The following is a 17,440-nucleotide window of genomic DNA, read 5'->3' on the forward strand; positions in this document are numbered from 1 at the left end:
ATGTAGAGAAAATGTTGCACCCTTAAGTACCTTCACTGGAAATTTAGTTTTCCTTCATGGCACGGGAGCAACTGGAGCTATAAAAGCATAATTTAGCATGCCAGTAAAAATAAATTGTAATGCATTTATTCCATATCATATTTATTATGAATGGTGCTGCTCAGCGGGCTAGTTAAAAATTAACATACTGTAAGTCACAGAGGGGAAGTTTAGGAGACAAGAGGTGAATGTGTCCTTTGCCAATAGATCTAAATTTTAACAGAAACCAGGCAGGCTGCTGAGATCTGACTTTATTCCACCAGGAAAAAAAAAAAAAAAGTGGAAGTGTCAAAGAACTCCAGGTTTTAGGGTTGAAGGCTACACAAACTCTGGTTTTCCATGCATACATTGAGGTTTTGGCTGATAGCAACAAACAAATCCATCCTATGAACTAATCCAGCCAAAGCAGCTCCTGACACAAACTTTGCTGTCCACCCTGAGGAGGACTGAGGGTTTTTTGCACCATCCCAGAGCCCCCAGGGTCAGTGGTGCCTGGACTTCTTCTGGAAGCCCTGTTGAGATGGAAAGAAATGCAAAATCATGGATGGTGACTGCTTGGGCTGTTAATGACGAGGACAGTGGAAGGATGAAGATGAAGCATAAATGAGAAATAAGAAATTGATCCTGTTCCCTCATCTCTGTGTCCTGCTGTGCAGCTTCTCTGGTTGCCTCAGGAATCAGCTTCTGTTGGAGGGAATTGGTGTAACTCTTTCAGTCATAAAAGGAGTGGGGGCACTTGGCTGGTTGGTTTAGGTTTTGTTGGGTTTTTTTTAGCTGTTGTTTCACCATCTGGAAATTGTAAAGCGCCTCCCGGAATGCTGAATTTCCCAGATCCAGCACAAGAAAGGACAACTGGGCAGCAACTCCAGAGCTGTTGGCCAAGGGCTGACTGAGGAGCCTGGCACTGTCCCTGCAGCCATCCCTCTGTGTGCCAGGGAAATCCCTGAAAAATAATGACATTTAGACCAACATGATGCCAACATGAAATTCTGTCCCAGAATTACATCCAATATCAAAATCAGTAGTGTAGTATTTATAGCCCTGGAGTAAAGGAATAAATAAAATAATTAATAGCATTAGAATGATGATTATGATAGTGATGATATTACAATAATAATAGCAATAATAAAATAATATTTCCAACTCATTTTTACCACCCAATTCTGCTAATTTCACTCCAAATGCAAACTTATGCCAGCTGGATGTTTGTTTGCAGCAGAACACCCAAGGAGGTAGGGTGGAATTTTGTGAAAAAGATTTTGATTTCCCATGAGAAGAACAAAGTAATCTTGAATCACCTTCTACCACTGTCTCTTCAGGAGGGTGCTGGAGAAAGTATCAATCATTTAAAAGCTGGATTGCTCAGAGCATTTGGTTTCTCATAGTTTCTTCTGACTTCTGGGAAGAAAAAAGCCTTTAAATTACCTTCTGTTTTTCTCTAGTTCCAGGCATATCTTTTTGTGCTTTTTTTTCCCCATCTCTGCTTTTATTCATGAGTTGTTACAAAAGTAGGAAAACAAGTAGAAAACAAAGAAAAACAAAACAGGAGATAGCTCTGAGAGCTTGACAACGAGCTCTGCCCCAAGGCCACTAGTTCAAACCCATCAGAAGTCAGCAGCAGCTCAAGTATCTGAGATTTAATGGTTGTTTGACGACCTCGGTAAAGTGTGGAGCCTATTGGTTTCTCACACTGTCACAGCAAGGAAGTCTATGCAGAGAATTTGGAAAGAGCTCTTGCTGCGTAGGTGATGCTTCGGGTCAGTGATGAGGAATGTGTTATGGAGAACAGGTTAGAAAAGCTGGTGTTCCTCAGAAAATACACAAAAAACACTGCTCAGAAGCCTGGAGCACAGCTAGGCTCACCCCACATAGAAGGAATATGTAGAGAGGGAGGTCAGAAATTAATATGTATTTTAAAAAAGCAAACTAAAACACAGAAGTCAGACTCTTAAATTGGTTTTTAATTACACTAAAGTTGCTGTATTCCACCATGGCTCTAAATGCCACTAAAAATATGGGATTAGTAGGAAAGAATCAATGTGCCAAAGGAAACTGGAATAAAGTCTTAAATCCCTGCTTTTAACTACACTTACAATACAAGTCAAGACAGAACTGGCTAAGAAAGTAAAATATAAATAATTTAAAAAACCAAGAGAGCCCAGTCCTTTCCTTTACTAAAGTTGCCATCTCCATTCTAGTGCAAGGTGTCTCATGGCAGGGGGTGGAATGAGGTGAGCTTTAAGATCCCTCCTAACCCAAACTAGTCTGGGATTCTATGAGGGAAATAATTTTTTTTTTTTTACTGAAACAGCCTCTCTGCTACACTATAATCCTATTGATAAAGAGCTTTATCCTGCTTTAAAAAATCCCATATAGGAATATCAGTTCCTGCCATGGGCACAGACATTGTTTCTATGGGATTAAAGCCTGGTTTCCATCCATGTGCTCAGGAATGGAAGCAAGAAGAGCTTTCCTCTGCACAGGCACGTCTGAGGATTAAGTAAATCCTCACCTGGACTGTGCTTAGTCTGTCCTGGAAGTTTTCTGGTGGAAATTGCTAGAGCTCAGCTGAGCTTCCCAGGCTCCCAAATGAGCTAGTCCATCTCCAACCAAATGAGATGCTTGACAGAGGAATTACTCTGCCAGCTCCGTGTCTGTGTGATCTGGAGTGCAGATTGGTCTGTCATAAAGGTGCTCCCTGGCCTGGAGACGGATGACAATACTCAGGGCACAATTAAGCTGCTTTATTGCTGTGTTACCCATGAGTTGATTACCAGGGCAACATTTGTTGGTGGCGTTGTTACAAAGAGGGGACTTTTATTAGAGCTCTTGATTTAAATAATCTGCCCATTTATGGTCACGAAGGAAAAGCTATGTGCCGTCATTAAATCATAGTCTGAAATGCCTTTTGCTGTCAGGCTCTGTTATGATGTAGTGATAAAAGTGGATCTGATTATTAATTAAGCACTGATGAACCCAAGGAGACAGACAGCTCATGTCTAATGGCTGCTTCTAGGGCAGCACGACTCAAACACACCAGTTACAAATCCATCCTACATCACCACAATCACGAGGAGTCCTGTGGCAGCAGTGATGTCCCAGTGCCTCCACAGCTCCAGTGTGAGGTGTAGATACAGGGATCCTTTCTCCTGGCTCTGACAATTTGTGTGTCTCCCTCACACTGTGGCCTTTTCCATGCTTTCCTCACCGAGGGAGGTTTTTAGGATATAGGTCCTTTGAATTCCAAAGGGCTCATCTTTTGGATCTCAATGCACTGTGCATGGTCATGTCCCTGGAAAAGAAAAAAAATCATTCTTGGTACAAAAAATAGACCTCAGACTCATTTCCATTCTCATAATGTCCACATGCTGATTCAGTCTCCAGCTTTGTCAACCAGCCTCAAAGTCGTTTAGCTTTGTGTCATGCTCTTCTTTTGGGAGACCATGCCCTTTACCCACCTGTGAAGGGGTCCTGGGGAAGGCTGATGGCATTCCCCTTCTGGCAGAGTAACACCAGTCAGCTGGCATCAAGAAGGGAAATTGGCAGTGAGCTTCTCTGGGCACCCTGTGCCAGGGCTTCCCCATACTCATTGCCAAGAATTTCTTCCCAAATATCCCATCTAAACCTCTGACAGTTTGAAGCCATTCTCCCTTGTCTTGACGCTCCAGGCCCTTGTCCACAGAATCCCAGAATCATTAAGATTGGAAAGACTTTCTCAGGTCATCAAGCCCAAGCTGTGCCCCATCCCCACCCTGTCCCCAGCCCAGAGCTCTGAGTGCCACGTCCAGGCATTCCTTGGACACCTCCAGGGATGGGAACTCCAACACCTCCCTGGGCAGCCCCTGCCAATCCCTGACCACCCTTTCCAGGAAGAAATTCCTCCTGGTGTCCACCCTGAGCCTCCCCTGGCACAGCCTGGGGCCATTCCCTCTCCTCCTGTCCCTGTTCCCTGGGAGCAGAGCCCAATCCCCCCCAGCTGTCCCCTCCTGTCAGGGAGTTGTGCAGAGCCACAAGGTCCCCCCTGAGCCTCCTTTTCTCCAGGCTAAACAACCCCAGATTCCCTCTCCAGTCCTCCTGTAGGCCCAAGAACCTTTCCCAGGAGCCTTATTACATGGATGGAAAGCAGCTCCAGATAAACAAGCTGGCACTCCTATTTTCGAGAATAATTGGCTTTATCTTTTGCCCATGAGCTATAAGCCCTACTTTTAGCTTACTCTTTTTCTTATTCACTTTTTGATGTAACAGTTCAACGAGGGTTTAAATTCCTTTTCCCATGCAGCTCTTTCATCATGCTTCTAATTACCTCGCCTAATTGCTCTGAACTGGTATGAGCCTGTAATTCTTTAAAATTATTTTCTTTAATTACAATTCTTTACCAAAGAAAATGTCACTGAAACACATCTTACTGAAACGAAACAAAACAAAACAAAAGGAAAAAAAAAAAAAAAACAACACAGAAAAACACCCCCAAAAAAACCACTGGAATACATTTTCCAGCCTTTTGGATAGTTTGACACACCTTATCTTCACTCTGAGTTTGTCCAAAGTTATGCAGAACCACATGCAAAAAAGGGCAAAAATGTACAAAGTATTAAAATAAGAAGGATGGAGAGGAGTGCATGTGGAATATTCTCTAAACCTTGGTGTCAATATTTTTCCTCTTTGAAGTGCAAATGCCATCCTCTGTGAGGGAACAATGTCTTCATTGTGCTAAGGCGAGTCATTGGATAGGTTTGAGAATCAATGGGTGTTAATTGGGTGTGAACAAAGCACTTGACATTTCCAAAACAAGACCTGTGGATGAAAATCAGCAACTGCTTCTTTTATATCAGCAGAAGACAAGTTCGTTTGTTTTATTTTTTTTTTTTTTAATCTATGAAATGTTTTCATAATTCTGCAACCAAACTTCAGCAGTGAGAGATGCTCACATGGGGGTAAGAGAGTTGTGATCATAATTTAGGATGACATTAGAGAAACTCCTCTGTAAGATACAGGTCACTGACAAAAAATAAAAAAAGAATGTTTAAAAACTCAACTTCAAATTAAATCACATCCAATACAGTGCTGAAAAGAGGTGCCTTGTTCAAAATCTCCATAGCCTTGTGCTCTGGAAATTTGATAATGCCAAAGTGGTTTATATTTACATTTTAAAATGGAACCAAAGAGATTTTCTGTTTAAGTTTGTGAACAAACTGAAGTGTTGTCTTTCTCCATAACCCAACACGCCGCCTGCGATTACTCCAATACAAATCCCCAGAAGGGAAAATCATTTGTTTAATGGTAGTGAAACTCTGAGGACTGAAGCATCTTTATGTACATGTATTGGCTCATTTATTGCCTTGCAAGGCTTAGCCTTAGCTTTTCCATTAGCCTCCAGCACAACAGATGACATAATTTCTATTTCCCAGGATATTTTGGCTGTCACTGCTCTGCAGAACAGTCGCTCTATGAAAGATGAATGTCACCCCTCATCGATATGCTTTGCAATTTAATTAATTTCTCAGCAGTGAAATAATTAGGCAACAAGAGTAGCCTGGAACTTCCATAAATGAGATGAGAAATGGATAAAAACTGTCCTAACTCAGCAAGGCAAGGCCATGCATGAGGATGGTGCCAGTTTCTTCTGAGGAACACCCATTGTGTAGCAGAAGAGGCAGCTCAGCAAATGCCCAGTGCTTGCTAAGTTGGACACTGGGATTTGTCCTATCTAATGACCAGATTCCACCCTAAGAATTGGAGAATCTGCTGCTAAATGTGGAAAAACTACCACCATGCTGAGAGGGAAGAGTCCAGCCTTCAGGGCTGGGGAAAGAACAGAAGCCAAAAGGTGAGAAACCTTCCAAGAAAGACAAATTCAACCCAATCCATGGCCCTCTGATGAGCAGAGGCTCTGAAAACATTCACTGCCCACCCTCAGGGCAATTCTTTCTAGCACAAGTTTTATTTTTTAGGAGAGAAGTGCTGAAAACAGCATGTTGAGAGAGGGTTTTAGTTTTTATTGCCATGGCCATACATTTCCTGCAATGCCTGCAAACAGGTCCTTGAAACCAGAGTCCATCTCCAAAAGAGACTCTGAACTGCTTGACGGGGCAGAGAGCAACAGAGAAAGTGTCCTGGGCTGATGTGGTCATGTCAAGCCCACAAAAGCTGTGGGATTATAGTTCTTCAATACTTGGGATATGCTCTAGTCCGAAATTCCCAACATTATGGGGCTCTCAAAGGGAAATCATTGAATCACAAAACCCCAAAACAGTTTGGCTTGGAAGGAATCTTGATCTCCATCTCACCACACCTCTCCCATGGGCAGGGACACCTTCCACTGTCCCAGGCTGCTCCAAGCCCTGTCCATCCTGGCCTTGGACATTGCCAGGGATCCAGGGGAAGCCACAGCTTCTCTGGACACCCTGTGCCAGGGCCTCCCCACCCTCACAGGGAAGAATTTCCCCCTAATCACATTTTTCTTACTTACATGGCTGGATTAATATGAATCCACAGGCATAAAATGGCACAGCTCAAGTCAGTCACCCCTTCAGAGAAAAAATAAAATAATTAAAGAAAATGAAAAAATCATTCCTGTTTATTTGGGATCAGCTTCATCTAAGTTTTCTTATAGGGCTCAATTTGAGGGCCCCAGTGATTTTCCTTCCTGGAGACTCTCAGGACAAAACAAATGAGTTTGGGTTTTTTTTGTCTGAAGTTGCAGTGAGCATTTTAGTGCTTCTTGCATGGTAGACTGACCCCAAAGCTAACAGAGAACAATTTTAAGAGTTGTTTTCATTGTTTTAAGCAGGATGCAAATAAACATGAAGTGCTCGGACAATTGGTTCTTGAGTTCTAAGAGAAATGAAAAAGATTGCTCAAGTGAGAAGGGTCCTCTCATCACACTCAGAGTGTGTCCTGCTAAAACAATAAACCCAGGAGGGGTTGCTGTGGAATCCCTGCTGTTCCATGATCACCACAGCCCCTTGCAGCACAGCCCAGGCTGGAAGGAGAGCTGGGAAGCCAAGCCAGTCAGACAAAAAGGCACAGCCACCACAGCTGGGAGGGGAAACAGCAGTCATTAGGAAATCGCTGCGGTGTGGAACGATTTGCTAATTGCTCCTTCTGGTTTTGTTAGATTCCCTGGAGTGCTGGAAGTCTCAAGAATGCAAAAAAAAAAAGCTCAACCCAAAGAAGTTGGTAGCAGTGCAGTACTGACGGTGTGTGTGCTGCACAGGTTCTGGCAGAGTATTGTCAGCTGATAAGAACCTACTTTGGGGCTGTGCTTGCCTTCGAATTAAGCCTGTGAGGATACCTAAAAATGGCAACAAACCATAATTCTGGCGGCCGGGAACTAGCAGAAAAGTCATAGAATCATGGAATGGTTTTAGCTGAAAGAAAAACCTCAAAGCTCATCTCATTCCACCCCCTGCCATGGGCTGGGACACCTCTCACTATCCCAAGTTGTTCCAAGCCCCATCCAACCTGGCCTTGGACACTTCCAGGGATCCAGGGGCAGCCACAGCTTCTCTGGGCACCCTGTGCCAGGGCCTCCCCACCCTCATAGGGAACAATTTCCTCCTAATAATCTACATCCACATCTGCCCCCTTAATAAACATTAATCAGAACAAGCAGAATTAGCAAACTATGACTTGTGACCCAAGGCCTTTTAATGAACTAAAACCACCTCAGTACTTCACCTTTTAGTGTAAAAATAACCAACTTAGAAACTGCATGGTACCAGGGGCAGCTTCCAAAGGCATCAAAATCTGGAAAGCCCAGAGGTGTTATAGATGGGGTGGAGGGTACAGGATCCAATCAATTACAAGGATAGGGAACAAAACCATAGATGTAGCTGGCAGCCAGCCAACCATATATCAAAACCAGGGCCAACACTTTATTTGTAACTAACTGGTTGGCACGTTAGTTCCCATGAGAAAACTCTTCTTTCTATTCTCCCACCACGATGTAAAGGATGTCCTTCCTCCTAGCCAGGTGTCCCCCAGGGTTTGAAGCTGAAGCTCTCTGCATCTGCAGGTGAAGCCTGCTCCCTGTCCACCCCAATTTCCACAATGAACTTTCTTTAAAGCAACAGAGAAAATAATCTGTGTGCCCCAAAACTTCCAACCTCAGCAAAACCTGGGTCACCATGAGGGCAAAGCCATGTGGAGGAATCAGAGTTCTCTATTCTCTTAGTGTCTTTTGAGAATAGCAACAAATAATGGCTAAAATTAGCCCAAGTAATTTATTTGGATTTTCAAATGCCTTTTGTCGAGCTCCCTGGGGAACACTCAACTCAGCAGCCTTTCAAGAAGAGGTAAAATAGCAGAAAGGAATGATTTACTTTAATCAACCGAAAAACCAGAACTCTTGGGACCTGCAGAATTTCCATACTCAGACAGAAAATGTACAGACTTAATTGTTTTTTTTATGAAGGGAGGAGCAACAAGGTAGCAAAGTTTGCCAATTATTTGTGTAAGTTCAGATGAAAGGAGACACATTAAAGCAATTCAAAGGGATCCAGCAAGTCTGGGTGAGTGGGAGAGGCACTGGCTCCTGGGCAGGTGCTGCTGATGGAATGAACACTTGGAGCTATTCAGACACATCCCTGTAAACACAAAAAGGAACCATTATTCAGAGGAAGGAAGATGGGGGGAATTTATTAATTTTTATTTTTTAGCTTGCTCACTCGCTCATTGAACTGAGGTGTTGTGCTGCACACTATGCATAAATGGTCAACACTTTTAAAACCTAATTTCAGCTATTGCCAGGCAGGCAATATATTATTGATATGATATGATGTGACATGATATATAATATAATATAATATAATATAATATAATATAATATAATATAATATAATAAATATAATATAATAAATATAATATAATATAATATAATATAATATAATATAATATAATATAATATAATATAATATAATATAATATAATATAATATAATATAATATAATATAATATAATATAATATAATATAATATAATATAATATAATATAAATTTTCCACTCAATGACCAGCTTGTCACATCTTAGATTTCCTTGGATCCTTCTCAGCCGTGCCTTTGTTGCTGCTTGGAGCCTCTCCAGGTGAGTGACACAGCACAACACAGCACATTCCTGCAGGGAGGGGGCAGGGATTTATCTGCAAGACCCCTCAGGAGGGCAGGCTGAGCTCCCAGCAGCTCCCAGTTGAGGGCTGTGTGAGGGCAGCACCGAAATTTCCCCAGTCCTATTCATGACTGGATTGATGCTGTGCCTTGCTGAATAAAATACACAGCACCAACTGCTTGAGCTCAGTGAGGTAAACCAGGATTGAGGAACAGCATCAAAACATCCCATACTTACAGAGCTGTTAAGCCCCAGCCTTCTAATATTTCTAAACAATGAAATTCCAGTGCTTAGCAAGGTTCAGGGCTTTGTACTTTTCCAACAAAGTTGCCAGCAAAAGCTGGCAGATGGGAGGAATTTCCTACACTGGGTACCCGGAAAAATGTATTTGCAATTCCTCTGCTGCCATCTACCCTCAGAAATGTCTGTGTGCAGCCAGGCTGGTCCTATCCACAAAGCCTGAAAGTCATTAACCAAACTCTAAGCCCTACAAACAAAAGGTCTTAAAAAGAGGCAGCTGTGTTAATTTGCATTTTCTTAAAGATGTTTTTGAAAAAAAAAAACAGAACTAAAATAACACTGAAATAAAAATTAAAAGGATGACTTGAAGCATCATCCATCACAAGGAAACTCCCCAGATAAAAAACAATTGCAGGCATTTAACACATAAAATGCTTTCTTTTTAAAAGCAGAGACAGCATGTTTGATTCTGAGGATGTGCCCAGAAATTTTGGTCTGATGAATGTTGGCAAAAAGGTTTATAAATTTTCTCTGTGATTTCATTGCCTCCTTCAATTTGTCCCTTGTTTGTGTTGTGCTCAGGCTCCATAAGAACACTGTATAAAAAAATTCAGTCTCTATTTTTTTTTTTTTTTTTTGTCAAAAGAAACATTCTGCTGGAATGTTAGTCCTGGGTTAATGACTTAAGGATTCTGTAATTCTGGGGTGGAACACCTTTCTCTGCTCCCTTGCCAAAAAAACAGGTGTGTAGGGATGACAAGAACGTGGGGGGTTTTTCCATATTCCTGCTTCCAGATATTTTGCAAGCATCAATACCCTTTTCCATAGAGGAGTGACCTTTAGGTACCCATTTGTCCAAGCAAAGGGGGCTGATAAAGATGTTCTAGAGATGAAGCTAAGCCCTGTGCACCCCCCTGTTCTTTTCTCTGAGAACACAGGGTGGTGAGGCAGGGGCTGCTCTCACCTCTCATCTGAGAGGCTTTCCAACGGGAAAAACTGGGATCTTCAAATCAGACATGTCTGATCCACGTGGCAGGTGGCACTGATTGTGGTGGGTCAGTTTATGGTCCCTTAGCAGTTTGTCTCAGAGGATCTCAGAGTGTTCTGAGCTGGGAGGGATCCAGCAGGAACATCCTGCCTTGCACAGACATCCCAGCCATCCCACCCTGTGCCTCTTGGCTGGCTCTGTGTGGGGCTGGGGATTAAACTTATTACAAGATCTTTTGGAATCATGTTCTAAACCAAGGTCAATGACACAAATAAAATCAATAAAAATTCCTAACCCCCTTCCCCCTCCAAAAAAGGTCAATCTTAGCAGATAAGTATGTTTAGGAAAATAAAACATCCAGGCACACTGAAGGGCTGTGGCACTGGCTGACACAAAGCCCAAGGTGACACAGCTGTCTTTAGCTTCCTGAAAAGAACAGGTCAAATGCTTCCTTTGGGGGAGCTTTTCTCCTTTCTTGTATTCAGTCACGCTGAAATTGAAGAGGAATTAACAATATTTTTAATGCCATATTCCTAAAGCACCCACACCCCTGCAGAAGGTGTCACGGGAAGTCAAGACTAAAGCCAAAGAACAGTTTCTATTGTGTATTTTTAACATTTCTCCTTGGTATAATTCAGTACTAATTTTATTTAAATACAGTGGCCCATGCTGCTGCCCTTCCTTAAACATACCCCTCTCACCTGCCACAGGCAGAGCAGACCCAGCTGCTGCTGAGGGTGATGGAGAAGGGAATTTACTTTCTATACCAGTAACAAAAAATCTTTGCTGTTTGTGCTAAAGTTTGATCCCTGGCGCCTCTTTCCTCTCACTGTTTTCTCAGTCTGACTTCAAGAAAATACTTTGTAATTTTAGAAGACAGATCCTACTAATCAATGTCCAGTTGAAAATGCACTGGTCCACATATTATATAATTGTGTCATATATTTAATTGCTATTTCCTTGTTTCTCCATACTCCATTGAATAAAAACACCAAATAGTGTTCTATTGAATTAACTGAGATACCAAAAAGCAAATTCACCCTGGCCCCATCTCTCCTCCATGGACTCCTGGCACTGCAGTAAGTTGCCAATGAAATAAGAAAGAAAATTAGGTATAATTAACTTAAAAGTGAATTATATGCTCTGATAAGTGAATATGCTCTGATAAAATCCAACAAAGGAATCTGACTTATTTCAGATGCTCTATCACTACTTATGCACCTATTGCTGCCAAGAGCTGCATTGCCAAAAGACTGATGGAAGATTAAAAAAAAAAAAAAAAAAAAAAACAAACAAAAACAAACCACACCAACACCTTCTGCTGCAGAAAACCTCTGCCAGAGTGTTTGCTCCATCTGGACTGAGATGCCCAGCTGAAGAGGGGCTGCTGCTGCTCCATCTGCAAAACAGGACCCACACCAATTGCCTGACTTATGGTAGATTTGGAAGGCTGTTCTATGGAAAAGATGTGCAAAATAGCTTGGCCTTTTCCCCATCCCATCCTGTGCTTTCCTTTTTCTCCCTTTTTACAGAGATCCTCCATAAAAATGCATTAATTCTGGCCTGTTCCTGTTCTGTGTATTCTCGTGTCAGCTGATCCTTGATGGAGAAATGGGTGAAATGATTCACTGGACAATTCATTTTCAAGAAGACTTTCAGATTTTCCTCCTGTCATTTATTTTCCACAAAATTTTGTTTTGTCTTCCTTCTGAATCCACAAATGTATATATACTTGATTTTAGTGGTGCGAGCAGGGAAGGACTCAGGCAGAAAGAATTTAAAATCTTTAATGTTGATGTTTATTAGAAAGAATTTTCCAACACCCTCCTAATCAATTGTTTGAAATCACAGAATTTCAAAAAGCAATTACATATAATGATAAACTGCTTTTTCAGATGGGTTGCAGGTGTCACATCTGAGGCAAGGTAGAGAAATTTAGAGTATGTGTACACTGTTTTCCTTGTACACAGATCAGAAGCATCTTTACTTTTCTTGTTGCTTGTTAAGGGATATATTATGTGAACAAAATCCATTACTAGCAAGAACACAGTGATTAAACATTAAAAAACCAACCCAACAAAGCCCTTACATTTTAAAATGTCATTAAATCACACTTCTTCATAGAGATCCACAAGCCTCAAGTGAGTCCAGTGGGAGGAAACAGGAGGGGCTCAAGTAATAGTCGTTAATAACAAGTTAAATTCAAAATACAAGCAGCAGCCTGACCTTACTGGCTAATAACAACTTTCTTAAAAAAAAAAATCATAATAAGGTACCAGATGGGGCAACCAATCAATATTCATCATTGTGTGCATCCCCAGAAATGGTGTATCTATAATACGAAAAGATAACAGACCATATGTGCTCCAGAAATTAACTAAAATAAAAGACAGCTAATTCGCTTCATTTTCATTTAACTGGGCCCATCCTCTGAGCTTTAATTTGCAGGCTCTGAAGGTGAAAACTCAAGCTGCTAATCTTAATCATTGTTATGTGCATAGCAAGATTTATGATTATACAAGTTTTTGGAGAAACAAAGATGATAATTTACAAAAATGTGGTGATACAACTTGCATATTATGCAGAGGGAAATATTATAGTGGGAACAAGGAGTGGGATACCAGAAGTCCTTGGTTCTGTCATTTGTAACCTGTTTGAAATGAGGTTTTGGGACAAATATAAACAGACCTTCTGAAGTCCTGACAGGTGCTTAATCCTTCAGTGAAGTTGTGCTTGCAAAGGTATAGAGACATGAGGGAAAGCAATTAATATGGATCTGGGCATGAAGGTAGTCAGAGTGAAAGTTGGAGCGATGGAGGAATTGGGATTCTGAAGGATTCCAGCATTGCCTTCAGCAGCACCGTGTCCCTTTCATTGTCCTGTCCCTGCCATCCCCTGGGCTGGGGGAGCAAGGCCATGCTGGTCACCTGAGCATGGCCAAAACTGACACCTGGCACAGAATCACAGGATTACAGAATTACAGAATTAAGACCTCCAAGATCATCGAGTCCAACCCAAGCCCTAACACCTCAACTAAACCATGGCACCGAGTGCCACATCCAGGCTTTTTTTAAACACATCCAGGGACACTGACTCCACCACCTCCCCAGGCAAACCATTCCAGTACTTTATCATTCTTTCCATAAAAAAAACTTTTTCTTAATATCCAACCTATATTTCCCTCTGGAAAAAAGTCACCCCTGAGTCTCCTTTTCTCCAGGCTAAACATTCCCAGCTCCCTCAGCCATTCCTCACAGAGTTTGTGTTCCAAGCCCCTCCCCAGCCTTGTTTCCTCCTCTGGACATGCTCCAGGTCCTCAATGTCCTCCCTGAACTGAGGGGACAGAACTGGACACAGCACTCGAGGTGTGACCCCACCAGTGCTGAGCACAGGGGAACAGTGACCCCCCTGCTCCTGCTGGCCACACCATTCCTGATCCAGGCCAGGGGCCTTTGGCCTTCTTGGCCACCAGGGCACACAGCTGGCTCATGTCCAGCCAGCTGTTCACCAGTACCCCCAGGTCCCTTTCTGGCTGGTCACTGTCCAGCCACGCTGTCCCCAGCCTAGAGCATTGCAAGGGGTCATTGTGGCTAAAATGCAGGACTCAGCACTTGGATTTATTAAACTTCATCTTATTGTGCTCTGCCCGTCCATCCAACCATTCCAGGTCTCTCTGCAGAGCCCTCCTCCCTTGCAGCAGATGGACACAGGTTCCCTGCTCTGTGTCATCTGCAAATTTGCTAATGAAAGACTCAATGCCCTCATCCATGTCATCAATAAAAATATTGAACAGGACTGGCCCCAGCACAGACCCCTGAGGGACACCACCAGTGACTGGCCACCAGCTGGATGCTTTAGGTCCTGTAGAAGTGAAAAATCATGGAATATCCTGAGCTGGAAGGGACCCACCAGGATCATCCAGTCCAACCCCTGCCCCTGCACTGACACCCCAACACTCCCACCCTGTGCATCCCTGGGAGCATTGTCCAAATGCTCCTGGAGCTCTGGCAGCCTTGGGGCTGTGCCCATTCCCTGGGGAGCCTGGGCAGTGCCTGAGCACCCTTTGGGAAAGAACTTTTCACTGATCTCGAGCCTAAACCTCCTCTGGCCCAGCTCCAGGCATTCCCTGCATCCTGTCCTGTGGTCACACAGAGCAGAGATTGGAGCAGCCCCTCAAGAGGAGCTGCAGCCCCTGCTGAGTTCTGCCCTCAGTCTCCTCTGCTTCTCTGAACAAGCCAAGTGCCCCCAGCTGTTCCTCATTTGTCCCCTCCAGACCCTACACTGTGCTCAGATCTGTCCTGTGGACTCTCCAACAGCTTTAGATCTTTCTCATATTGTGGCACCCAGTACTGGTGCCTTGGTTTTGCACTGATGCTTTTTCACATGTTCACATCCTCCTTCTCTGGTCCAGTAGATAAAGATCCCATCCACTTATTTCTGGGCAGATTTCCCCCAGGGTGACCTCCTGGGATCAGACACTGAACCCACAGTGAGAGAGAAGGTTCGTTAGAGGAGCTGAGTGGGAGGAATCTGTCTCTGCTCCACTTGCCAGTGCTTCCAGACAGGATTTCAGTCATGCCTGCATGTCAGCAGCCTTCCTGGGGATTCTCTAAAGAGCCTATCAAGCTGACCACCTCAGACAGGCAGGGCCAGGGCCTCTCTGCTCTCCAATTCCAATGAGCTGTGCTTAATGCAGCATCTGCCTTGTCTGTCTTCTGCCTGCCCATGTATTAACACACAGCTTTGTGCCGCTCCCCGGGTCTCTCAAGCATATAATAAATAGAGTTCCAGCTCACTGGAACCTCCTGCAGCAGCTGAGATTGTGATTTGTTTTGCTGTGACTGCTCATTTGGAAGTTCCTGGCTTTGGCAGGACGGCAGAAGTATCCACAGTTGAAAACACATGCTTGGGAAGTCGGTGGTGCTCCAACATGCTCCTGCTAAAGCTGGAAGAGGAGCACCCTGGCTAAGGAGCCCTCCTGGGGCAGAGAAAGATCCTGGGGGGAGTCTCGAGCCTGGGGGGAAAGGATGGAGAACACAGGTGCATGCAGAGGATACAGGTTGCTTTCCTACTGGTCTGCAGTATTCTGCCACTTGGTAGCAGAAAACAACAAGGGAAGCCTTCCCTTCCCTTCCCTTCCCTTCCCTTCCCTTCCCTTCCCTTCCCTTCCCTTCCCTTCCCTTCCCTTCCCTTCCCTTCCCTTCCCTTCCCTTCCCTTCCCTTCCCTTCCCTTCCCTTCCCTTCCCTTCCCTTCCCTTCCCCTGAAGTCAGAAGGATTATTGTAGCAAATTTTCCTTGAAATAAGAACTTATATAAGAACTTATGCTGATCCCTATCTGTAATCTTGAAATAAACTGCTGTAAACAACAGACAGATTTCCAAAGTATCTTGCTCCATTATCCAAAAAAAAAAAAAAAAAAAGATCTTATTCTCCATCTTCTGCTCAGCAGAGAGACTTATAGCACCTCATAGCTTTATTCAGACATTTGTTTCAGTGACACCTGCAGCAAAGTGTGGGTGAGAGATTTCTTATATCCAAAATACCATGGAAAGGCTTGGGTTGGAAGGGAGCTTAAAGATCATCTCATTCCAAATGTGTAGGGGGAGGAGGAGGTGAGACAGGAGCTCTGGCAGACAGTATTCTCCTAGCAGCTTTTTCCTCAGGGCAACCAAAGCTACCAAACCAAGCAACACCCCCACTGTGACACAAAAAATAAACCCAGGGTGCCAGCCTGGGTTTCTTGGCTCGTTTAAATTTGGAGTACAGACATCACAATGTATGGGTAAGATGAAACCTACGGTGTCTACCAAATGCAAAATTAGGTAAGTGCTGTCTCCTGGGTAAGAAAAGGAGTGTCACAGCCTCCTCTCACACTGTGGGATTTAACATAAAGGAGCCTCACTAAGCTCTCATGAGGAAAAATCCATCCTGGAGCTACACCCCTGGCCACTGCAGGTGTTTCTCCCCAGCACACTGGTGCCCAGAAAGCTCAGCACCCCAAACCCAGCTCCTGCCACAGATGACTTTTTGAGTATTCAAATCTTTTACGGGCTCCAGAACTCAGAGTCCAAGCTAAGAAAGGCTGACCCCCTCCAACATCTGTCTCCATGTGGCTTAGGGGGAAAAGAGATGGATATCTCCTCATCTTGCTCCCAAAGTCATTCGGAACTGTGAAGATCTGTTTAGTACATCCACATTTTGGAAAGTCATCACAGACCCGCAGGTGAGGTTATTATTCTGTACAGCCAACCCTTGCTGCTGGTGCTGCTTCTCTTCCTCTCCAGGAAGTTAAAAAAATCTGCTCCCTGGGCACTTCAACAAATACAAAGGGAATAATCTACCCTCTTGTTTTCCAGCTGCCTACAACAGTTAAAGTAAAAATCCATGAGAGGAAATTCAACACAAACAAACCAAAGCTGAAAATCTGGAAAAGTAAATGTAACACCCACAAGCCAGAGGGGTTGGCAGGCAGGAGCAGCCCCACTTTGTCATGTTAACGATTCATTCACTCCAAATCCCTGCTCTGACAGGTGATCTCCTTTTCCTCCTGCTCCTCCTCTCTCTGGAAAAGCCCCCAAGCAGAGTGGCTGCCAATCTCCAACATTCTTGTAATGCAGGGGAATGCTGGTGAAAATACACTGTTCTGCTTTTGTGTTTATTCAAGTGTTGCCTGCTGGCTTTACCTCTGGCTCAGGAGACCAGGATATGGTTCTCAGAGCTATTTCTTTTGGGATTGATCCCAAAACACTCACAACAACCACAGGCACGGGAGGAGCTGCTGCTTCCCCCAGGAGAGAGAAAACCTCTGTGCTTGTGGATTCTTGCCTGCAGAGCCCACCTGAGATCCAATGTTATCATTGGACAAATATCCTCATCCTAACAATCTTTGCATGGCAAATAAAACAAAACAGGACTATCAAAGACCAAAACTTCTAAAGCAACAGCGTGGATTTGAGACCTGCTTTATTTCCTTGCCTCAGGGCTTTTAATGAGGGTTTCTCGTTAGAGGACATGGCTGGGGCTCCTTGTGCACAGTTTAAAGGAAAGTGAACACCACTGAAGCCACT

The 17,440-nt window shown here is 43.6% G+C and overlaps 1 long non-coding RNA gene across 8 annotated transcripts in view; it reads right to left on the reverse strand.

Annotated features, from left to right (window-relative positions):
* Positions 1-275: 275 nt before the first annotated feature.
* The window catches only part of LOC148222867 (uncharacterized), a 55,566-nt gene continuing 38,401 nt past the window's right edge, over positions 276-17,440 (reverse strand). For 5 of the 8 annotated variants that reach the window (XR_015805528.1, XR_015805531.1, XR_015805527.1 and 2 more), the window contains one exon: positions 276-8,627. This is a non-coding gene — a long non-coding RNA (uncharacterized LOC148222867). The remainder of the gene's footprint in view (positions 8,628-17,440) is intronic. The other 3 variants (XR_015805534.1, XR_015805532.1, XR_015805529.1) reach the window with 3 other exon arrangements.

Source organism: Sturnus vulgaris, chromosome 9 (assembly GCF_052056855.1).
Source record: "Sturnus vulgaris isolate bStuVul1 chromosome 9, bStuVul1.hap1, whole genome shotgun sequence".
Lineage (NCBI taxonomy): Eukaryota > Metazoa > Chordata > Aves > Passeriformes > Sturnidae > Sturnus > Sturnus vulgaris.